Here is a 25,834-nt window from a genome sequence, read left to right as displayed (position 1 = left end):
CCAATCCATAGATGTTCTTTAAAGTGAAAGCAAATCATAATCACACAGTAGCACTATTGACTTTTATTGTATTTTACTAGAAAGAATTAACCAAAATTGCCCTTTGAATTCCCCCACCATAAATTTCTTCACTGTATCATTTTTTTCTTTCTTTATTCAAGTACATTTATACAATATCACTTGGTCATCAAAAATTTCCTCCAAAGTTTTACTCAACAAAGAGCATGTACTTTGTAATTGACAATAGATTTTAAATCCAATTTGAATATTTATCAATTTCACATATAAATCCAAGCAATGCATATTTGATCACATTATCATCTGCTGTTTATTATTTTTTTAAGATAAAGAATAAACACGCTTGCCCTCCTCTTAGAAGAAAATTGACTTAAAATACAAAGTTTGGTTCAAATGCTATTTAAATTGTGTATCTCCAAGAAAATCATCAAACCAAAATAATGAGGAATATGTGAAACAATTTGCAATATAACCTGACTTACTTCTTAATCTCTCTGTCCAGTGACATAATATCAGCTCGCCAACAACTATGCTTATGATATGGTTAGGCTTTGTGTCCCCACCCAAGTGTCATCTTGAATTGTAATTCCTATAATCTCCATAATCCCCACATGTCAAGGGAGAGACCAGGTGGAGGCAACTGAATCAAAGGGATGGTTTCCCCATGTTGCTTTCATGATTGTGAGTGCGATCTCACGAGATCTGATGTTTTTTAGGGGTTCTGCCCACTTCATTCTGCACTTCTTCCTGCTGCCTTGTGTAGAAGGTGCCTTCTTCCCTTCACCTTCTGCCATGATTATGTTTCCTGAGGCCTCCCTACCCATGCCGAACTGTCAGTCAATTAAACCTCTTTCCTTTATAAATTACCCAATCTCAGGCAGTCCTTTATAGCAGTATGAGAATGGAATAGTACAGCCTGGTTTGTACAATTTAGGTACATTGCATTCTAATTTGCTTATAGATTTTATCAAGGTAAAAATCATAGAATAATAAAAGGGAATAAAAAGCACCAACTTTCTGAGCTTCTTTGTTGTATTTACAACTTAAGAAATTTTGTCTTTAGTTGCGAATTAAAAATGAGTTGTCAAGTTCCCTTAATAATTAATGTTTAAATGAACAACTGTTGCAAGTACAACACATTTCATTTAATGTTAAACAGCATTATATTTACTGTAATTCCACCTTTCATCCTAATGTCAACCTTTAAATCTTTAATGCTTTAATCACACTTCTTTTGCTGATATCCCTTGTGAGTTCCTCAAACCAATGCCCACTCTTTTGTGATAAGGTGGGCATTTTATGCTGCAAGGGTTAGTCAGCAGTAATTGTTAATTATTAAGGAAAACAAAATGCAGCTGCTGGAAAATTGTGTTTGTTCCCAGCAGGGCATGTTACCTTTAATCTCTACTGACATTGAGGCAAGTGAAGTCATAAAAGGGAGATAATGCATTTCAAGAACATGGCTCCAAAGAAAATTAAAGAATTTCCTATAAAATTAATGAGCCTAATTACCAGATAATGTCTGTATTTGCCTTTCAGTAAGTTATCCGCGTTTCTGATAGAGAGCTGGAAAGAGAGGAAGCAGTGGGTGGGGCCCCAAGGAGCAGTCTTGCTGCTGGTTGGGTGGAGCCAGGAGAAACAGAAAGAAAATCTAACCATGTACCTTAGGGCTTCTATTTCTCCTGGAAATGGAGAAGAAGATGAAAGGCTAACATTTTTGTTAAGAACATTCTATGTACATGTTCTCACTTTTAAATGAAAGCTAAATATTGAGCACCCACCGACACAAACATGGGAACAATAGACACTGCAGACTACCAAAGCGGGTCGGCGGGGTGGGTCAGAAAACTACCTATTGTGTACTATGCTCAGTATCTGAGTGCATTATATCCATGTAACAAACCTGCATGTGTACCCCGTATCTAAATAAATGTTGAAAAAAAGATCTCAATAGATAGGTGGAGTGCTTTTTAAAAAATACAAAACAGAGATCATACTAAAATATTTTATGTCCTTTGTCTCTTAATTACATAGTTTGGTCATTTTTTCTTAATTGGCTAGAATCTGAAATCAGCCTTCGCTAATTTGGTTCTTTAGAAAATTAAATCTGTAGCTGGACATGGTGGCACACACACCTATAGTTTTAGCTACTCAGGAGGCTGAGGTGGGGGTATGGCTTGAGCCCAGGAGGACAAGGCTGCAGTGAGCTATGATCATGCCACTGCCCTCTAGCCTGGGCAAGAGAGCAAGATCTTGCCTCTAAAAAAAATTAAATTTAATTTAATTAAAATAAAAAGCATGTGTTGTGTGCAAGACAATAAATGAGTCCTCGGGTTATTATTTTAACTATCTCAGCCTTAATTCCCTCACTTTAAACTGGGGCTATTTAAAGGATTAACTTGACATATTTTATTTTAAGCTCTTCATACAATGAATGAAATAAAAAAAATCACTCATTAAATATTACCAAATAGTCATTTAATTGCTACTGTTCTCCTGAGAATTATATACCATTATCTCCACTATTGTTATCTCCCAGTTCAAATGGCTAGTATGGAGGGGGCACAAAAATGAACCTGGGTCTCTCTGGTTACAAAAATTGAACTGAGATTGTGGCTTAGGTGTATCTTAGATGTGTTTCTCCCTGCTCCAAAACAGGCAGATAATAATGATTGAAGATTTACCCCCTTTCTTCAATAGATACATTTTGTTTCTAACTTAGTATGTATGTAAATTCAAGTGGGAAAAATGGCTGTATGGAAATTTTAAGAAGGAAGGGCCTCAGGGAAGAGCCCCTCAAAGAAACCTAAATTTTCACATTTTTAAAGGCCTACTTTGCATTACTTGAATGCAGTATCATTCAGGAGTCAAAAGCCACAATTATCATCCTAACAATGAATCTAGAGTAGTAAAAATAGATACAGGCAATTACACAAAGCCTAAACATGTTTTAAAAGGTTTTGGGGGCGGTTAACTGAGCTTATATAGCTTCTGGGGCAGAGGGAATTTTATTTGGCCAGATGTTTTGGGACCCCAGAATTTACAGGGACCCTCAGAATAGTCCCAAGGTAAAAAATAAAAAGAATCTTAACCATCATTGGCCCGTGAACCACTTTGAACATCTTTTGAATCCTATGCATATTCTGCTGAGAAAAGGAAATGCATGTATGTACTTAGGTTAAGAATCCCATATAGATTTTGCTTTTGACATAGTGATTTTTAAGAGTTTAAAGTCTAAGTTAAACTCTTTGAAATCTAAATCCAAAACAGTTGTAAGCCAGAACAAGTCTTTTTGTACTATACTCAGCCCATGAGGCTTCCCTGAGGATTAAGCTTGGCCCTAATGTGCTCAGCTTGCTGCTGAGTGATCACTGGGTGGTCAGGGATGCCCAGAGCACAGAGTACACTCAGAACTGGTAAATCAGTACTGACTATTCTGGAACATCTGGCCCAGCCTAATGGTGAGGTCCCCTCAGAAGCTGTATCTTTTCAACCCTCCAGATATGCTAGTCAAATGAATTACTACTACTACTACTACTACTAATATGTGTTACATATAATGTATTTCATAATGCATATTTTATATGATTAAGTACATAAGAAGACACTTTTAAAAATTATAAGGTATTATATGCAAGTGATAGTTCAGGAAAAAGATGAAAAAAGAAAGAGAGAAATGAACATTTTCCATTATTTCATATAGTTCTTATAGCAGCCCTCAATAATAACTCTATTTTACACTTAAGGAAATACATATAAATGTTTAAGAAAAATTTTCTCACTAAATATCCTAAAGTTGTTTAATACACTTCTCTATGATACCAAGATTAAATAAATCACTAAGGTATGAAACTTGGGCAGAATATTCTTTAATGAAGATACTCCTTACTGACTTTAGATTGATGTTGTCCCAATCAAGGAAAAACTGCATTCAGCAGCTGCACTTCCTCAGCTGTAGGAGAATACTCATAATGCTCAGAACCTATGCAACATGACAGGATAAATCTTAGTTGTTAAAACCATGATCAGATTCAGACACAACTGGATTGGAATCCTATTCCCACCATTTACTGAGTGTATGACCTAGGGCAATTGACTTAATGTCTCAGAGCCCTATTTGCTTCATTGATTGAAGGAATTTGTCAGAGGCTGCTGTGTAGATGAGGTGACAGATGCAAGTTAAGTACTCAGCATACGTCTGGCACATTGTAAGCCATCTCAGAATGTTATCATTTGTCCTGTCATTTGTCCTGTATTTATTACATAAACACTATGAGCTCCTTTACCCTTTATGGGAAGTTGAAATTCCAGGAGAGTCAAAATACCCCTTTATACAGTTGTTGTATCCTTCTGGAGTTTTACCCCTTTCTCTTAGGTGTTATCCCCTTTGCTCCACTTCCACTCATACCATGCCTTTCTCCTTGCTCTCACTAATCAGACTTTCTGCTCAGCACTGGGGGAAACAGAGATGAAGAAGGCAAAGTGCCTGCCCAGATGACTGCAAAGTTTAGTGTGTCAGAGCAGAAGACGTCAGTGACTAACTGACACAAAAGTGCTACGGGGGCCCAGAGAGGGAACAAAGAAAGATAATTACCTTAGCTGGGGTGGGTGAGGGACAGTTTGACATAGGAAGCAAAGCACAGTGTGTACCTATGGTTGCAGGTGAGGCTAGTGAGACACCTCAAGGGCAAAGGATGGAGGCATAATAAACCTCGAGAATCTAGACTTTCCCCTGAAAGAAATGAGGCCTTAAGGATGTGGGGAGGGAGAGGATGTGAGGGAAAGGGAAGACAACTCTCAAGAGGGAGGCTACAGTCACAGAGGAGAGGGGTGCCAGGCTTGATCTAGAGGTTCACATGGAAGAGCAGATTTAGGGAAAGAAAATGATTTCAGTTTGGAGCACACTGGTTTGGAGGTTTGTAAGGATTTTGAACGGTTATTTTTTTTTTCCACCAAAAAATGAAATTTGAGATGTGGACGTATTCATTAGCTTCCCAGGCCTGCCATAATAAAGGACCTCAAACCAGGTGGCTTAAAACAAGTTTATTTTCTCACAATTTTAGAGGCTAGAAGCCCCATATCAATGTGTTGACAGGGCCATATTCCGTTTGGCTCTAGAGAAGAATCCTGCCTTGCCTTTTCCTGATTTTTCGTAATTGTCATAAATCTTAAGGTGTTCCTGGGCTGGTAGATGGGTCACTCCATTCTCTGCCTCTGACTTCACCTGACTTTCTCCTCCCCTATATCTTTATGTCTAAATTTCCCTCTTCTTTTTAAGACACTCATCATTGCATTAAAGCCCATCCTAATCCAGTGTGACTTTATCTTAACATTATTACATCTGCAAAGACTCTATTTTCTCTTTTCAAATAAGATCACATTCACAGCTTCCAGCGAATATGAATTTTGGGGGAACACTATTCCACCCAGCACAATCCCTAACAAGGGTAAAAGAGAGGTGGCATCCTATTTATGAAGGTGCTATCAGTAGTTTATGGGCTTTAGGGAAGCCTGACATTGATCCAAGGAAAGCATGCACACCACGTGGGAAAGACCATCAGTTGGTGAAGGCCAACAGAAGCACAGAGAACAGAATGAGTCTGCCCAGTAGCTTAAACAAAGAATCTCATCCTCCTGTGTCCACCCTCCCTGCCCAGACCTCGTAGTGCTTAGGAAAAGAGGTGTCCCAGGGATCTACATAAACCCCTGGAATAGGAAAAGGTGAAATGAGAGGGCTGGTCAAAGCCACTCTCCCCACTTAAAAACAATGAAGAAGAGAGCTTGAATTAAATATGGAATTAAGGTTATAAACTAGACTGGACTACATTTTAATACTTGACAGTGGCTGAAAAGCTCTGGAATCTTCCCGGATGTCATGAGATCCAACATAGTAAGGTTGAATATTACTAAGGCAGTTATTGGAAAACAAAATTCAAATCTATACCTTAATATATGGAGAGAGGGCCCCTTGATCATCTGATGACAGGCATTTGTGAGATGTCTAATTAGGCTGAGATGTCACAATGAAGGTGTAGCCAAAGGTGTTAACAGAACTCATGAGAATAGAGGAAGATACCGCAATAAGGTGATCTAGTCCAGCATGTCTGTTAGGCAGGACAACACCTAAATGTAGTCACAGAGAGAATTTCACTCCAAATGAAAATAAGAAAAAGTTCTCATGTTCTGGAAGCCAAAGCAAGCCCCAGAGGACTTGTACTACACTGACTTCCTTCTCTAGTTCTGCCTTTTCCTTGTCTTTTTACCATCTACAAAGGAATTTAAGTTTTATACAATAATATTCTTTTTTTCCTCAAAGCATTTTCTTTCTCCAATCAGGTCACGATAGTTTCCGGCACAGACCATTCATCTTTTTTAAAATACTCAGTGCCACTTTTCAAATAGCTAACCACACCCTGCTGTCAGTCAACCACATTCCCTGAAGATGCCCGCTATATGCAGAGCAGGATAGTAAAAGCCAAACAAGCAAACTGAAAAATGAAAAAGGAGTATTGGAGCTGATCAACATGAGGAAACTTTATTAGCCACAGTTTCAATCCCCTCTGATCTGAATAGGCATTCCAAACATACTGTGTGAACTGGGGTTCACCATAAGATACATTTTTTAAAGTTTGCTTTTCTAGTATTATCATACCAGCTGGAGTTACTTATTTCATTCCAGCTCAGTAGGAATCTACAGGCTGCATAAAAATACATTAAGGAATATTTATAAGATGGCAAACAGCACCAAATGTATGGGAAAGAATAATATTGTGCATTGCTCATTACAAACATGATTATTTTGTGTATGTAACGGATGTGTTGTTAAAGCACAGTGGGTTGTTTGAAGTTTACAAGTTTGTTATGGATTGATTTATTCATGAAATGCTTTGTTTCTATGACAACTTTATTGGTTTGCCTGTGGTCTAAATACATATAGGCATGGCAGGAATTCCACGGTACAAAACAAATTACACAGTCCCTCCTGAATCACTTGCTGCCTTTAGGGAGTGTAGCAAAAGGATTTCCAACCAGGGCAGACATCACCATTCCCAGAGCCAGCATTAGAGAGATCATATAATAAAGGAGAAAAATGCTTTTTAAAAAGAACAGCTTAAAAGTCTCCAACGGCCTCCAAGTCTGTCATATAAGGAAAGATTGAAATGAGCAACGAAATGTCCAACATAAGATAAGAGAAATACAATCTACCCACAATGCATGAGGGTTTTATTTAAGAAAAACACTGATCAAAGACCCATATTTCCTACTATAAATAATACCCCTTGAAGAATACCATTAATATTCACAACAGTTGTGTAACTACAAAAGAAACTGAGAATTGTTGTTTAGAGAAAATAATAATGGATTTTGGAAGATAAAAGGAAAAGGTGGAAGAGAAAAAAAGACAGAAAAAAAAAAAGATACTTACTGCAGACCAAAGATTGGTATTCAGTGAAACTTAAGTCAGGGAAATCATGCCTAAGGGGACTTAGACCTTGTGAAAGCTAGAAAAAAGAAAGTGGAATCCAAATTATATTCCTCATATTACCCCTGAAATGCATCCCCTGTATGCATGGGAGGAAACATTAAATGAGAAAGATTATTTAGAATAAAATTACTGCTCTTCATAAATTTAAAGAATCTCATGCTCCATCATGAAAGTAGCCTTAAACATAGGGACACAGTGATCATTTCAGTGAAAAATACATATGAAGCAAGATATATTTTCCCCAAATCTCTGTTATATATTTTTATAAAAGCTCTTTCAATTTTTCTACTCTTCTTTATATTTTCATTAACTTTTGTTGTGTGTTGATAAATGTCAGAGATTGATTATGTGGTTTATGACGACATACAAAACTTAGAATTTCCATTCCTCTTTCAATTCCCACTATAGGGCTGGATTAGACAGCCATGTGTCCACCATGGTACCCAGGCATCACACCATGGCAGATTAAGTCAGAGGTGAACATCTGACCTAGGAAAATCAATCCATTCCCTTGCCAACAACTAATTCATTTCTTTCAATAAATTACATATTTAGAAAATAGTAGGGGAGAGGAGTACAAAATGAAAGGTCACATAAAGTGAGGTTTGGAGCAGCCAAACCATGTCAGCCATGACGCACCAATGTCCTCTACAGAGAGGTAGAAACAATGAAGCAGAGGCACCCAAAGAAGATAGATTGCATCGGCCACTAAAGAGGTGAGATGAAATGGAGCAGGTAGATGCCTCAGTCCCTGGGAGCTCTAGTTCCCAAGAGAAGTGTTTATAACTTATTTCTCTGATGATATCATACCTTAACAACAAATTGTTTATTTGAGCTAACTTGAGGAAATTTCCACTGCAACTAAAGAGCCTTCATTAAACTGTATAATCAGAGCTTGTCATTTCTAACCATGGTTAATTCATATTTTCAATTGAAATTTGCTACTTAAGGAAAGTTATATCAACTACTGACATGGTGTAGGTACAGAGTTCTGGCAACTCACTGAAAAAAAAAAAATGAAGCATACCCTAGACATTATCAGTCCCTTGCTTGGATAAAACTAGCCAAATTTCTTGGTGGTCCAGTTGGTCTAAACACCAATCATCAGTAACATTTCAGGCCAATATTGGTGGCAAGCATCTCTGCAGCAACAAAACAATGTTGTATATATCTTGTATACTATGCAAGACATAATTGTCTTTATTTGCTGCATTTGATAGTGTCCAGTTCAATAAATTTGGAATATGGAACACCCTAGAAATCAACTCTTACTAAAAAAAATTAAAATTAAAACAAGTGCACTGTTGTATAGTTTACAAAAACTGCCCTTGTGTTAGTGAATCAAGACTATATTCACATACAATAGTTGAATGCTTCATATTTTGACTTTAGGCTTCAGGGTGTTTACTGTGATACTGTGAAGGACTTGCATTGCACCATCCTACGAGGCTACCACTGCCATGCAGTATTAGGAAATTGCCCCTTACATATTATCATGTTTCTCTTGAATTCAAACCTCTCCCAAATTTGAAAAGAAATCAGTAAACATGTTAATAACTATATCCCACCAAAATCAGTTTCACAATTTGACTCAGAAACACAGAAAAAGAATTAGACTTTCAAGTGCACTGAAAACTAAGTTTTTCTTGGGAAAATTTAGGTGCTATGGTTACTCAGTTATTCATACATCCTTTTAATAAAGATTGTTTGAGGTCCTTTGATGTACAATACTGGGTCCCTCCTTGGAGATTACGGACCATCGGATAAGCCAGATCATTCATAAGTAAATAAAGCAATAGGATACGGACAGATGATGACAATGCTGTGTGGGAAACCAACATGAGGCTGAGAAAGGTACAAATAGAGAGAAGGAGGAGAGAAATGACTTTAGATAGAATAGTTAGGAAGTGATTTTTAAGTATAGCCCCAAAGGGCAAGAAGAATTTAGCCATGGGGTAAGAAAGTGGAAAAGGGGCAGAAACTTTCTAAAATACAGGGGAACAGTAAAAGGAGGTCTTGAGACAAGAAGGAGCTTGGTATGTTGAAAAACTAATAGTGATAGTAAAATTCACAGCTAACACTGTTCTAAGCGCTTTACTTCTGTTTGGTAATTTAACTGAGAGAGAACCAGTGTGACTGGCGCATGGAAAGTTCTTAGTATTTATTGAATGAATAGATTTTTAAAATAACTGTCTGCATCCTTTAAAATGTTAATTACTTATCCATGTGATGCAAAAAGTAAGATGGGAAAGGGCACTGATGTGAATATTGAAAAAGATACTGAGGACACTGATTTGCACACCTGCGATTTAAGTAAATACTGCAGTTCTAAGTCACAAGTATATTTTCAAGGTGCAGCTCCTGGAATATACACTTTTTACTCCATGGTTACCAAAAGGAAATCGGTTCTGATGAAAGGACACTGCATCGCACAACTCCTGCTTTGCATGACTTCATGGGCACCATTCACATCATACTCTTTGTGAATGGTGCTGTCTAGAATTTTGTAATGTGGCAGCCCTGCTGACTAAGCCATAGTTCCACGGAGGTCACCAGGAGTCTGACTTACCATGATCACGCTTACCTCCAAAGGTGGAAAGAAAAGCGAAGAAAACTTGGATCTTCTTGGAAGAGGCACTCCAAGAATCCTTCTGGGGAACACATACCATGTGAACATTTTATCTAACACTTTGGTGCCTGCACTGTTTTGCTAATTTGACATGGGAAGCACTAATAAGATAAAAAGCTCAGGCGTCCTTATCCCATTAGCGCTTCCTCGATAGTTTCTCTGACCCACATTCTGACCTGATCTCTCCCTTATTCCCCATGGTTTGTATTGTACTGATTCAAACCTTCATCCTTTTGAAAAGATGCTGGGGAATTGTCTGGATTTAACTAAAATTTCCAGCTTAAATTACTGTGTGATTTTTAGCTGATCAGAACCCATTTAGCATAGGCGGCAGTGGCCCAGTCAGGGAATAGGCGACAGAGTGCACAGAGGATGCAACCAGAAGGAGCCAGTTAATAGGCAATTAAGGCTTCATTGCCTTCCCACCACCACAAAGCTCCTTATCTGGGCTCACAAACACGAGCAAGAAAGCCAGCCAGTTGAAATTGCTGTTTATTTTGTTTGGCTATATCAGAGTTTTCTTTTTGTTTTGTTTTTGGTGGTGGTGGTGGTTTTCTTTCCAGATTCATCTGCATTTAGTCAGAACTCATATTTTTCAACCTCCTAGCTTTAATCCTGACCAAACGGTTTTAGAATGTCTTTGTATTAGAAACATGTAGATTTCTCATTATTAGAAACATGCCAGTTTATTTTAGAGAAAAATAATTAAGGGATACGGTTGTATTCATCCCTATCACTCTAAGTGAAACATATAATCCCTCTTTGCTCTTCCCCCTGCCAGGGTACATATCCAGGCTTCAGTTATTTCCTGTTTTAATTACCACAACCGCCTACTTCTTGGCCTTTGTTTCCTATATTTTCTCCTCCTAGTTCTGTTTAGATGATTACTGCCAAGTCAATTTCCCTTTCCTGCTAGGGACCATGTTGACGTAGTCCTTGGATTCGACACAAGCTTCTCTAATATTTATGCTTCAACCTCAGACTCTGTCACCTTCAAAGTTCCTTTCCTTTATTAGCACCTTGTTTCCTGCCTCTCCACCCAGCTCAGGTTCTCAGTCTTTTCTCTCTTCCTGCTCACAGTTTGATGAGTTTGATGACTGTATGTAGGCAGAAGGCCTATCCATCTTTATTCTATTGGTCAAAGAGGGCACTGTACTAGCAAATAGGAGATCTGGTGACTGTCTAGCCATCATCTGGCATGAGTGTTCATTTCACAGAGGAGTAAACTGGGGCATGAGAGGTGCAGGTTGCTGGTCCACAGTCATGCCGCAGGTTGGTGGCAGAGGCCAAGTGAAATCCTGATTCTTCCCACGGCTCTTGCTCTTCACCAGTGGTTCCCAGTGTTTCCAAGCATGAGGGTCCTTTCTTGATGTTAAAACTTTTGCAAAGAGATTTCTGGTTAAAAATGGTAGCTAGAGGACATCTGTTTATCCCGTTTCCCTAACAAAATTCCTGCAAAAACTCTAAAGATATGAATTCATATTATCTCCAGGAAAGAAAGAAGCCATGAGTGCATCAGTGGATAAGAAAATTTTACCAAATTCTGGAAAACAGTGGTTTAAAAAATGACTGCTGATGCGTCAAGGACAAAAAAAAAAATCATAGACTCGAACCGAGTTCTTTATTTTTTGTATTAGTAGCCCTATCAATAAGAACATTTTAAATACCCCCTTTCTCGTATATATGCACATATGAACGTGTGTGTGTATATATATATATATAATGTGTCTTTTTAAATTACTTGGCTTTCTAAGCAATAAAATACATTGTTTTGTTTATCGCTTAGACTGGAGTACAGTGGCACAGTCACAGCTCACTGTAACTGCTAATTCCTCAGCTCAAGCAATATTCCTGCCTCAGACTCCTAAGTAGCTGGAACTACAGGCATGTGCCACCAAGTCTGGCTAATTTTTTAATTTTTTTCTAGAGACAGTGTCTCACTATGTTGCCCAAGCTAGTCTCAAACTCCTGGCCCCAAGCCATACTCCTGCCTCAGCCTCACAAAGCTCTGGGAATACAGGCATGAGTCACCATTCCCAGTCCCTTGTTTTGACAAAAAATAAAAAGTACATTAAAAGAAAAGGGAACATTTTAAAACTGAGCAATCTTGTATAACGGAAATTGCATTTTTACTTTTGAGTGACTAAATGGTCAAAAAAGTAGTTTAAATTCAGGAATGTTTTTAAACAAGTTTCTAATTTATCAATCAATTAGTATCTGCATACATATGAAACATAGTACATATACATGAAGCGTCATTTTTTCAGTATGTAAGTACTGTTTGATATCTGTCTCGATGATCAGACCCCTTGAAGTTATGGTGTTTGGGGAACTACCACTACAGACTATTCCTTCCATTTGCTAGGGAGTTTAATGACTAACTGCTTGAATCCAGTTAAGATTAGAAAATAATGGAGCGATAAGATTCTTCTTGTCAAAACATGATACCTGAGCAAAAGAAGACATTATTTCTTTGTGGGACCCAGTTCCAACAGATGATTTACTTACACTACAGCAGATTTGAGCATTTGAAGAAGAAGGAAGAAGGGAAGGAGTCATGAGGCAGAAAGTTTATTTACCTATGGAAAGAGAAGTAGAGTTGAATAACAAATCAATGCATTTGAACATTGCAAAAGGCTCCTTAAAATCATACTTAGGCAATTGGGCTCAACTGGTACCAACTCAGGCCTGATTCCTTTTCCTAAATAATTCAAATAATTAACTTTTTACCTTTTTATGTCTGTTTTCATAATTTTAGTTATTTAGGTAATTTCAGAATAACATTGCCTTCAGTCTCCATTTGCTTTTCAGAAACAATGGCAGATCTGTTCCGCTAATGAGTATATCATAGGCAGCATTCCCATTTTCTCTGGACACTTTCAGTCAATCCCAACCTTTTTCTACATCCTGTGTGTAAGGGACATTTATCCAGAACCTCCAGCAGCAGTTCTGGCTTAATTCAAAGAAAATGACTAAAATTGCTTTATTCTATATTCAAGCCAAAATTAAGACTTCTTTTTCAAAAGCAGAAAATCCCTCTAATACAGAAAAATTTGTATTTCTTTCCTCTGGAGCAACTCAGAGTTACTATTATCTTAACTTCTTTAAAAGCACATTTCTCTCTCTCTTTCACTTTCTCTTTCCCTTTATTTTCTCTTTTTGTTTGTCTCTGTCGCTCTCTGCTCTCTTACCGTCTTAATTTTTTGTCCCTCAAAATTTCAAGATGAGGTATGAGGTACTATGATCATGTCGGAACTTTGAATAACATTTTTGTGACAGTCGTGATTATACTTATCTTAACCAATAGCCTCGTAATGAGCAGATAGATTTCTATGTAAGTATAATTCATAAATAAAAAAACAGGTACACTCAACTTCTCTTTATTAGACTTAAAGAATAAGTTGCTTATAGTCAGAACAATAGACAAAGAAAAATTATTTTAAAGAACGACTCAGTGAGCTAAATTAAAGCAGCATAGACTTCTTAGAAAAAGTTATGATTTCAGCAAAAATTTTATCCTTGTGCATGACAATTGTCAACAAAAATGAAGATAATAAGTAGTATAGAGCACAAACCATTGTGAACATAGCAATAAGTATTATACTATTAATAATCATGTGACTTTTCTGCAAAATGTTGGAAATGCATTAGTTTTGTTTATGATCAGTCAAGTCCGTAACAGACAAGACTGTTACCGGGATTTGGCCTGGTACAATTGTGGGGGCTAAATACTTTCCGTAAGGCTGCTGTCTTTGTGTCTGCTACTTGGCCATGAAGTCTAGAGGGCAGACAGTGAGAAAGAGAACATGATGTAATATAAGGATATTGAGAAAAAGCCGGAACCCACAGGCATGAACTGGAACTCCTCAGAACAGAGCAAAACCATATTTTTTGGCTTTGATGGTATGGGTGACCTGCAGAAGCAAAGGCCCTTCACCATAATGCTATTGACTTGGTCCAAAAGTTGGAGAAGCTGAAGGAAAGTTTAGAGGAAAGTTGAACAGTTGCAGATTCAGCTGCTGCCTCAGGCCAAGGTGATGAATCAGCAGATTAGCAACAATAGGTCTGAGCCACAAAATAGCTGAGGCTTCCTTCCTGCCTTCCAAATCTTGTGAGAATTTCTCCGTGGCCCACCCTCACCAGAAATGTAATTCAGCCTAGCCAAAGTGGCACATTATAAAGCCACCACAGTTTGTATATGGGTCGTTCTTGGAATTACCCTTTTCTTTACCCCTACTTTCAATCAAATGCATTTCTATCAAGTCTACCTCCAAAGCATGTTTTGAATTCATCTTTTCTTTTCCATCTCTATTTCTACTTTCTAGCAAAAGCCTCCATTTTCTCTCATCTGGACTCTGCATTGTTTAATCGTTCTGTCTTCATTCACTCTTGCAGATCTCTAACCATTCTCATAAAAGCAATCATGCCTCTGCCTTCTTTAAGGTCTATCAAATCTCATTTCCTATAAAATTGAATCCAAATTTCATGACAACACAATGCCCAACATGATCTCACCCCAGCCTCATCTCAGGACACTCCCTCCCTAGTCAAACTGGTTTCCTCTTGCTTCATTCCTGAAACCCTCTGAGCACATTTCTGCTCCAGGCCTTGGCACATATAGTTTGCTCTATCTGGAATCATATTTCCTCAGATTTCTATTATGCTGACTGCTTTTAATCCTTTGGAAATGTCACATTCTCAGAAAAGTATTCTCTGAACACACAATTAAAATGGGTGTCCCCCTCCAATTCTCCAAGGGTTTTTTCTCAAAGCACCATGTTTTTTCATTCATAACATTATGATAGTTTGGACATAAATAATTATTTGTATCCATTTTCAAGATATCTGCTCCTGGCCGGGCGTGGTGGCTCACACCTGTAATCCCAGCACTTTGGGAGGCCGAGGCAGGCGGATCAGGAGGTCAGGAGATTGAAACCATCCTGGCTAATATGGTGAAACCCCGTCTCTACTAAAAATACAAAAAAATTAACTGGGCAAGGTGGCTCATGCTTGTAATCTCAGCTACTTGGGAGACTGAGGCAGGAGAATGGTGTGAACCCGGGAAGCAGAGCTTGCAGTGAGCTGAGATCGTGCCACTGCACTCCAGCATGGGCGACAGAGTGAGACTCCATCTCAAAAATAAATAAATAAATAAATAAATAAATAAATAAATAAATAATAAAATAAAATATCTGTTCCTGTCTTCCCCCACTAGATTATACATTTTTATAAGGCCAGGGACAATAACTTTTCTGTCTACCACTACATACCTAAAGACTAACTCAGACTACTTGGCATCAACTAGTCAATAATGTATGTGGAATGCATGATTGACTGTGGCATTTCTGGATTGCATGAATTTATACCAAATAATCAGCTTAATTTCACAAGCAAGATAAAACAGAGAAGAGATAAATTTACAGTTGTAATAGGAATAGCAGGGATTATTTCAGAGACTCATGGCATATCCGGTAAATTATTATGTTATATTAAACTGATGATTTTTTTAAAAAAATCATGTGGAAACAGAGAAACTACTTAGGATATAATGTTAAATTAAAAACCAGGGTAAAATATATTTAACAGATTATAGCCAATTTGTAAAAAGATAGATGGGAAAGCAAGGGAAAGGAAATTCATTGATAGGTTAGTATTGCTTTACTGAGATCACAAGATTATGATTGTCTCTTGCCCGTTTTTTAAATTTTCTGTGGCAAGGCAAAAATAGAAATGCCTAGCTCTTTTCATATTGAAAGACTATTTTTTTAAAGCAGTTGCTGGTTCACAGTAATATTGAGAGGAAGGCTCAGAGAGTTTCCATGTACCCTTTGCTCCCACATATGCATAGCCTACTCTATTATCAACATCTCCCATACATTTGCTATAATTGATAAAATTATACTGACACATCAGAATCACCCAAGTCGAAAGTCTGTATTAGCATTTGCTTTTGGTGTCCATTCTATGGCTTTGAACAAATATATAATAACATGTATCCATCAATACAGTATCATACAGATGCTATATTTTCACTGCCCTGAAAATCCTCTGTACTCTGCTGATTCACACCCTCCTCCCCACCCCCTGTTGCCTCCCTCCTGGCAACCACTGATCTTTTTACTGTATTCATAGTTTCGCCTTTTCCAGAATGTCACATAGTTGGATTATACAGTATGAAACTATTTTTGGTTGGCTTCTTTCACTAATAATATGCATTTAAGGTTCTTCCATGTCTTTTCACTGCCTAATAGATATTACTTCTTTCTAGCACTGAGTAATGTTCCATTGTCTGGATGTACCACAGTTAATTTATCCATTTATATACTGAAGGACTTCACGCTTGCTTCCAAGTTTTGGCAATTATGAACACAGCTGTTATAAACATTAAAGTGCAGGTTTTGTGTGGACATTAGTTTTAAACTTTTTGGGTAAATACCAAACAGCTGATCATACGATAAGAGTATCTTTAGTTCTATAAGAAACAACCAAATTGCCTTTCCAAGTGTCTGTACTATTTTGCATTCCCACCAGTAATGAATGAGAGTTCCTGTTGCTCTACATCACCAGCATTTGGTGTTGTCAGTGTTCCAAATTTTGGGGATTCTAAGAGGTATTTAATAGTATCTCACTATTGTCTTAATTTACATTTCCCTAATGACATATGATGTGGAACATGTTTTCATATGGTTATTTGCCATCCGTATACTTTCTTTAGTGAGGTATCTGTTAAAGTCTTTGGCTTACTTTCACACTGGGTTGTTTTTTATTGTTGAGCTTTATGAAATCTTTGTGTATTTTGAATAACAGTCCTTTATTAGAAGCACCTTATGCAATTACAGTGACATACAACATAATGATACTTCAGTCAGTGACAGACTGCATATAAAACAGTCATCCCATAAAGTTATAATGGAGTGGAAAAATTTCTATCATCCAGTGACATTATGGCCATCAGTAGTGCAATGCATTATATCAGAGTGCAATGCATTATATCAGAGTGCAATGCATTACTCATGTGCTGGTGTAAACAAACCTACTTCTATTCTAGTCATAAAAAAGTATATACAGCACATACCACTTCTCTCACCGACTTATAATTTTACTGCATATTTTTATGTTTAGATATGTTTAGACACATAAATACTTACCATCGTATTACAGTTGCCTACAGTGCAGTAACTTCTGTACAGGTTTGTAGCAGGGGCAGTAAGCTATAATATACAGCCTAGGTATGTGGTAAGCTATATCATTTAGGTTCATGTAAGTACACTCTATGATGTGAGCACAACAACGTAATCACCTAATGACACATTTCTCAGAATGTATCCCCATTGTCAAGTGATACCTTAACTGTATTTTCTTCCAACCTGTGGCTTGACTTCTCATTCTCTTGACGTTTTTCACAGAACAGAAACTTTCAATTTGAATGAAATCCATCTTATTAATTCTTTCTTTCATGGATTATACCTTTGGTATTGTTTCTAAAAATCATCACCATATCCATGTTCATCTAGGTTTTCTCCTATGCTGTCTTCTAGGTGTGTTATTTAGGTCGGTAATCAATTTTGATTTAATTTTTGTGAAAGATGTAAGGTCTGTGTCTAGATTCTCTTTTTTTCTTTTTCTATTTCTTTCTTTGTTTCTTTTTTCATTTTTTGTTTGTTTTTGGTTTTGCATCCAGCAGTATTTGTGGAAAAGACTATCTTTGCTCCATTGTATTACCTTTGCTTCTTTGTCAAAGATAAGGTAACATTATTTATGATGGTCTACTTCTGATCTCCATATTCTGTTTCATTGATCTATTTTCATTTGTTTATTTTTTCATCATTACCACACTGACTTGATTACTGTAGTTTTACAGTAAGTTTTGGGATTGATCATGTTGTTCTACCAATGTTGTTCTTCTCCTTCAATATCCTGCTGGCTATTCTGGATCTTTTACCTCTCCAAATAAACTTTAGAATCAGTTTATAAATATTTCCAAAATAAGTTCCTGAAATTTTCATTGGGATGGCATTGAATCTATAAGTCAAGTTGCAAAAAACTGACATCTTGAATATTGAATCTTCCTTTCTATGAACATGGATTATCTCTCAATTCATGTAGTTCTTTGATTTCACTCATCAGAGCTTTGTAGTTTTCCTCACATAGATCTTGTACATATTTTTGTTAGATTTATATGTAAGTATTTCAGTTTTGGGGATGCTAGTGTAAATAGTATTGTGTTTTTAATTTCAAATTTCACTTGTTCATTACTGGTGTATAAAAAAATCAATTGAGGTTTTGTATTAACCTTGAATCCTGCAATCCTATCATTGCTTTTTAGTTCAAGGAGTTTTTTTGTCCAGTCTTTTGCATTTCCTACATGGATTATAATGTCAAAGACTGAAAGAGTTTTATTTCTTTCTTCCCAGTTCACATATCTTTTATTTCCCTTTCTTGTTTTAGTGCCTCATCTAGGACATCTAGTATGACATTGAAAAGGAATAATGGGAGGGGATATCATTGCCTTATTACTAATCTTATTGGGAAAGCTTCTCGTTTCTTACCATTAAGTATGAGGTTATCTGTAGGTTGTTTTCTTTTAATCAACCTAAGGAAGCTTCCCTCTGTATTAGTCAGGGTTCTCTAGAGGGACAGAACTAATGGAATGGATATATATATATATACTCACATACATACATATATGCATATATATATATATGTTCACATACATACATACATATATATACGAAAGCTTATTAAATATTAACTCACAATGTCCCACAATAGGCCATCTGCCAGCTGAGGAGCAAGGAGAGCCAGTCCAGTTTCCAAAACTGAAGAACTTGGAGTCCTGTGCTCGAGGGCAGGAAGCATCCAGCATGGGAGAAAGATGTAGGTTGGGAGGCTAGGCCAGTCTTTCTTTTCACATTTTTCTGCTTGTTTATATTCTAGCCACACTGGCAGCTGATTAGATTGTGCCCACTGATTAAGGGTGGGTCAGCCTTTCCCAGCCCCCTGACTCAAATGTTAATCTCCTTTGGCAACACCCTCACAGACACACCCAGGATCAATACCTTGGATGCTTCAATCCAATCAAGTTGACACTCAGTATCAAACATCACACCCTCTAACCCTAGTTTACTGAGAGTATTTATCATGAATGGGTGTTTCATTTTGTCAAATGCTTTTTCTGCATCTACTGATATGATTGTGTGCTTTTTCATTTTTAGCCTGTTGATGTAATGCCTGACATTTTATGTCCTTGATTTACAGAGTAGTTTCACAAATATTATTTTAAGTGATAGTCGGCAGTTCTCCATGATGCCCAGTGCTGTACACAAAATCTCCATTTTACAATCAAGAAACTGAAAATTACCAAAAGAAATGAAATTGTTAGTTACCCAAAGTCTTGCAATGGTGGTGGTAGGGCTGGTTAGTATATGAGCCAGGCCAGACTTTACAATTTTAGTTCCAAAGCCCTTTCTACATTATCCTATTGCCTTTTAGACAATGCTACATATTAGGACAGTAAAACATTGAAGGCTAAAGCCTAGTATGGGAATGGCAATTATGGTGCCACTTCCCACCTCCACGCCAGATGAGAAACTGCTAAATCTATCATGGGAATTTTTCTGAGCCCAGAGGTAACTTCAGAATCCTCCCTAACACAAAACTCTAGCAGTCACTACTGATGCAATACATGTTGACTATCACAAATTCAAGCCCGCCTAAAAGAGAGAAAGAACGAAAGCAGTGCAACTGGATAGAGAGCTATGACAGAGGCCAACTATGATCAAATTTATTGTCTACGAAGTAGACAGTCTACGAGTTACTACGAAGTAACTCTGGTGACTGAGAGATTTATTAAATAATCCTTTGGGCTTTACATAGATACTGGGTGTAATAATCAAATAGCATCCAAATACCAAAATATAATTATCAAGATATACTAGAGAGTGGTAAAGATATGGAAACATGTTAAATATTATCTGTCATGTATATTAAAAGAGACGTAGGGGTTGAAAACCAGTGCTATGAAAAATACGTGTTAAAAATATGGCAAAGTTTGGGAAATGGAGGGTTCATTGTGATAACTAGAGAGCGCTCATGTGGATATATTAAAACTTAAGACAGACCTTAAAAGAGAAGCATTATTCAGATAGGAAATAGACATTTCAAGTGAAGGAATTGGCAGGTGCGAGGGTATAAAGTGTGGACAAAACACTGTAAAGATAGAATAAAGAAGGGATTCTTAGAATAAAGGGTAGAATTGTAACTCTTTCTATCACAGAATTTAAGACGGAGGAGGAATTACGTGTACTATCATCATTATTATTGGTCCAGCCTTTCATATTATAAATAAGTCTGAATATCAGAGAAGCTACATTATTTGACAATGATTACATAACCAGTTAGAGACTGAATATATAATATAATCCACTTCTCTTAATTCCCACTCTAATGCTTCTTCCACTCTCCTGCATGACTTTCACATTCATTGGACATGAATGGTGGAAGAAGAGGTAGCAAAAGTAGGAGTCAGATCTCTTAAGCAGATAAAGCATTTGCTTTTTGTTCTTTAAGTAATGGAGAACCTCTAAATACTTTAGAGAACTATAGTGATATCATGGAAATTGTATGTTAAAAAAACTAATCTGAAAGCAGTGTACCAAGCATTAAGGATCAGGAAGAGTGCACTGGAGGTTTTGCAGTTGTCCAAGTCTGAAACAGTAAGGGTCTTCACTAAAGTGGCAGTTGTTAAACATGGGAAAAAGAGTGGGTGGAATATAAGCAATACATCTATAGGACGTGGTAACTGGTTTGAAGAAAGGAGAATCTGAATTCAAATTACAGTATATACATACACATATATGTATGTGTGTGTGTATATATATACACATATAAGTGTATATATATACATGTGTATATGTGTGTGTGTGTGTGTGTATGTATATAATCTTATGACAAATGGGCAAAAGGACTATTAGAGTACGAATAGAGAGGAAAATGATGATTTTGTTTTTGACATGTTTTGTTTGGGTTAAATCTGTGACACTCAAATGCAAACATCCTCAGACAGTAAGAAGTGTTGGCTATGTTAAAAGAATAACAAAAACGAAGATAGATTTGAAATGAAATGAGAGCTCTGAACCAAAACCTAGAAAAACAATAGCAGTAAACCACAGACAGTGCCTTGGGACAAAAGTGCATTGAAAGAGCATGGGGACTTCTAAGTAAAAAAAGGACAAGTGCTATAAACATTTGGGAGCTCAATAAAAATTGATTTATTTTTCAGCATGTTACTAGGATAGAGAAAACTGTATTATCTTGAGGTAAAACTACAACACTAGAAGGATCTGCTCTTCATAAAGACGTTTTACAATTCCAAATGTCTCTTCCATCTGTCACTAAAGTGGGTGGAACATACTGTACTGTCTTAGAAATTTGAGGGCATTTTTATAAAAAGTACTTGGGCAAATGGCAATTTCTACCACAATAGAAGCATATGTAGAATTGTATAGTATTCTGCATGGCTCAAAGAATTTTCCTTCACTATAAGTTCACTAGATCAGTAGTCACAATCTGAAGGAGATAAAGGAGTTTCTGAGTCATATTTATGTTAAGGACATAAACCCTTTATTGCATTCGGATGAATGGGAAAGGAGTTGGCAGCAGTACACAGGGAAGACCAGGCATGGCTGTTTCTGGGGTGAAAGTTTTGGAACGGAGGAGGAAAAATTAATGTACAGATTTGCCTCTCTTGGAGAGGGTGGTGATATAGAGGAAGCTGCAACCTCAGCACACTGGTGCGGGGCAGGTGGGACCTTGATCCTGGCAGACACTTCCAGTCTCTCTCTTGATTTTCCCGAGTGATAGTGTAGTTGGCCTTCTGTTTCTTTCCTTAAATTGAGGGTTTCTATTCCAAGTCGTTGAATGTACCTTAAAATTCGAGTGCAGCATAGATCAACATCTATGAGGAGAAAATAGAAAAGAGAAACACTATATTTCTGGTTTTACTTCTTTTTGATTCACTTTGGTCATTTATAAATTTTTGTTACAGTCAGGTACAGTGATTCACGCCTGTAATCCCAGCACTTTGGGAGGCTAGGCGGGCAGACCACTTGAGGTCAGGAGTTCAAGACCAGCCTGGCCAACATGGCAAAACCCCGTCTCTACTAAAAATACAAAAATTAGCCAGGTATGGTGGTGCTTGCCTGTAGTCTCAGCTACTAAAGGAGCTGAGATGGGAGAATCACTTGAATATGGGAGGTGGAGGTTGTAGTGAGCCAATGCACTCTAGCCTGAGAGACAGAGTGAGACCCTTTCTCAAAATAAATAAATAAATAATAAAATAAAGTAAAAACAAATTTGTGATACTTCTGCTGCTTTCATCTTATTTCTTTTGAATTTCAAAAGCATTTTTTATGGAGCATTTTTTTAAAAACTGAAAATTTGACCCACTTTTAAATAAAGTTCTCATTTTATTTTTCCCCGGAAACTAAAATTAGATGTTTGGATTTTTTTTTTTTTTTAATAAATACAAACATTCAGTAGTGCAGTTTGTACGTGAGCAACAACTTCTGCTTGTTATTTGGCACTTTTTCCGCCTCTGATGAGTCACATTTGTATAGCTGAATTTAGAAACACTTTACTAGAAACATTGTCAATCTTAATATTATACTTTTAACATTTTTTTAAAACCACTGATTTAAAATAGTAGAAAAAAATCATGACAAGTAAAAGCGACACAGGTGAAATAGCTGGAATCACCTCACTTTTGTCTTTGTCAGCAAAATGGCAGTTGGATCATAGAGAAGCCTCATTCACACTTGATAAGCTCTAGATCTTAAAGGATATTCTAAATGCCTTTCCACTTATTTCTGATGGAATGGTAACTATATAATAGGTGTTCCATAAATATTTGTAGAATAAAAGGAGAAGGGAATCAATATTTCTTAAATTTTTTAAAATAGAGATACACAGATTGAGTTTTCCTTTTAAATACATGAAACTCAAAAAATTTAAATGAAAGCTTTGTCAGGTGTAAACCTTACAATGAAAATTTTTGCTTGATGCCAAGTCCAAAGTGCTGCCAAATTCACTTATCTATGTTAGTAACTGTATTTTTTAAAGGGAAAAAGCACCTTATTTAATATATCTTTTTATTCATCCACTTATTCTTAAAATAAGATCCTGCGGATTGATGAGTGACTGGCAGCTCTGCATTAAACTAGAATTCGGAGACTTCCACTCATGTCTCATTATGTATCCAAAGCACCACAACCTGCCATGGAACCACACAGCCACAGTTGGCCATGGCACAGGCTCATTGCACACTCTGAAATGATAGCAGGTGGCTGTTAACTGAAACCAACGGCTAAAATTATCTTTACAATTGTGCCTTGACCCAGTGCCTACAAATATAAGAAGCAATAATTGTGTATATGAGTTATAAAAAGGTATCTCTGGGGCTTAAATTTTTATTTTCAGTGGCTGTGGTTTATGTATATATAATCATGAGTATGTGTGAGCTTTGTTTTGACAGATAGATGATTATAGATTGATAGAAGATAGATAGATAGATAGATAGATAGATAGATAGATAGATAGATAGATATTTAAAGTTAGCAAAAGGTCTTACACATTATTTCCCTTTAGGATATACCAGTCAATTTGGCTTCTAAAGCTAGGTTAATGTCCACATTTGGTGTTTTTCCAATTTGTAAAAACAGCAATAGAATGACCTTTCAGATTCTCACATAGAGAGAGTCACACAAATCAGGAACCTTAAGTCCAGAAACCTTTTGTGCTGCCTATAAAGTATAGACCTAGTGTTTCAGCAACTGTGGAGCTGTCATCAGCAAGAGAGGAAGGCCTAGAAGGAAAAAGAATGAATATTCATACAACAAATGCCGCCCAAAGAAGCTGGGAAAATAACTGATAAACCAATATATTTGGCTGAGGTATTACACATGATGAAAGAAAAAGACATTAAAATATGGATGGGTGGAAGGCATTTCAGGAGGAACTAGTCACCAGATGGTAAGTAATTATAAAGCTCTCGTTCTTTGTATCTGTAACTTAGAAAAATGGTCATAGTGAAAGGATCTCTGAGAAGGATACTTTTTTTTAAGTGATCCTCAAATAAAGAATAAGTTCATGTTGATTTCGAACAAAAGATTAAGCAGCATATTTTGAATTCTTTTTATCCAAGGTGCCAAATTCTTTAAAAAGTAGGAAATAGAAAAAGCTGCATATATTTAAAATTCACTCTCATTGTTTATGGAGTGAAACAGCACTAAACAAAAGAGATGTAAACCACAGATTTACCTAGGGATGCCAGAAGCTTGTTTCCCACAGAGAGTTTTGGCCCAAGGCATTTTAAAATTAACTGACTGGGTCAAGGGAAAAGTACTTTATAGCCTGCACCAGCTAAAACTGATCATAAACATGTTGGTGATGGCATAATAAACTTACACTCAAAGCCACTAGGCCAAGTAACTAGATTCTGAAAGTTACATTATACTTTGGCCCAGAGTTCATAAGCAAGTAACACACTATGGACTTTATTCCCCAGAGAATTCGAATCAACTTGGGGTCCATATGAATTTGTGAAGCGCATGCCTTATGGGCTTCAAGGTTCATATGATGCCATTTTAGAGGAATTAAGTCATAGACAAAGATGGCAAATTTATTTCTGAAAATGATAGTGGTGAATCATATTACAAAATGATTTATTTAATATGAAATTTATAGTTCAAGCTACTGTGTATGCAGCAACCTAAATTCAGAGGAAATAACGTGCTCCTACCTCCCAACTCTGTCAGTTTCCCTGGAAAAGCCACCTGCATTTCTAGAAGAGTGCCATATGTTTATACACAGAAAGAGACAAGGGCCTTTAGTGGTAGGCACATTTTTTGTGGGCAGTCTGGAGGGAAGGAAAGAGTTCGGGATCTTGTAACTGCCACCTGTTCTTTCCCTACACAGGTTGGTCAAGGGTCTGGCCTGGAGTCTGGCACCTGAAAGTTCTGCTCTGCTCTGCTCAGTTCATGTACTCTGGAAACTCTGCCCAATAGTATGTAGGGACCACCTTCCAGTAACAATGGTTATTATGATCGGGAAATTCCCTGACTTGCCTCCGTATCTTTTGTGCCCAGGGTTGCACAGAGCCCTGGTGGCCCTGGATTATGTGGCTGTGGTCATGAAAGTAATATCCCTCACACTTCTATAGTCTATCTAATATCTTCTTATAGACCTCTATCCTCTGATAATCAAACCAATCTATACTAGAAGAGAAGCCTAGTCCTAGGTCATTTTCTTCAATTTGGTATTTGTTTCTGGTGCCCTTGTGGCTACTCAAACCTCAATGTGATGCTGAAATCTGCCATTCACCAGAAATCCAACCATTGTGTTCTACCCTCCCTTCTCAGATTGGGCTCCTTTGGAGAACACCTCTAGCCTAGAATTTGTAAAAATTTGCTATTGGCCTTGCCCTGATGACTTGGACTGTTTAGCTCTAGAAAATATCTATCTGTTCGGAATCTTTTTTAAGTTCCTACTGAGACAAGTATCCCCTTTCTCTATTCATTCACTTGGAACTCCCAAAACATTTTGGAGTCAAAGTCAGCCCAGCTATATCAAACTGAAAGTCAGTAAAATCAGGTTAATGCTGACTTGCTACCAACTGTGCAACCTATAGCAGGTTTCATAAAATT

Source organism: Rhinopithecus roxellana, chromosome 8 (genome assembly GCF_007565055.1).
Source record: "Rhinopithecus roxellana isolate Shanxi Qingling chromosome 8, ASM756505v1, whole genome shotgun sequence".
In the NCBI taxonomy this organism is placed as follows: domain Eukaryota; kingdom Metazoa; phylum Chordata; class Mammalia; order Primates; family Cercopithecidae; genus Rhinopithecus; species Rhinopithecus roxellana.
The sequence above is the reverse complement of the archived record's forward strand: the minus strand, read 5'-3'. Positions refer to the sequence as shown.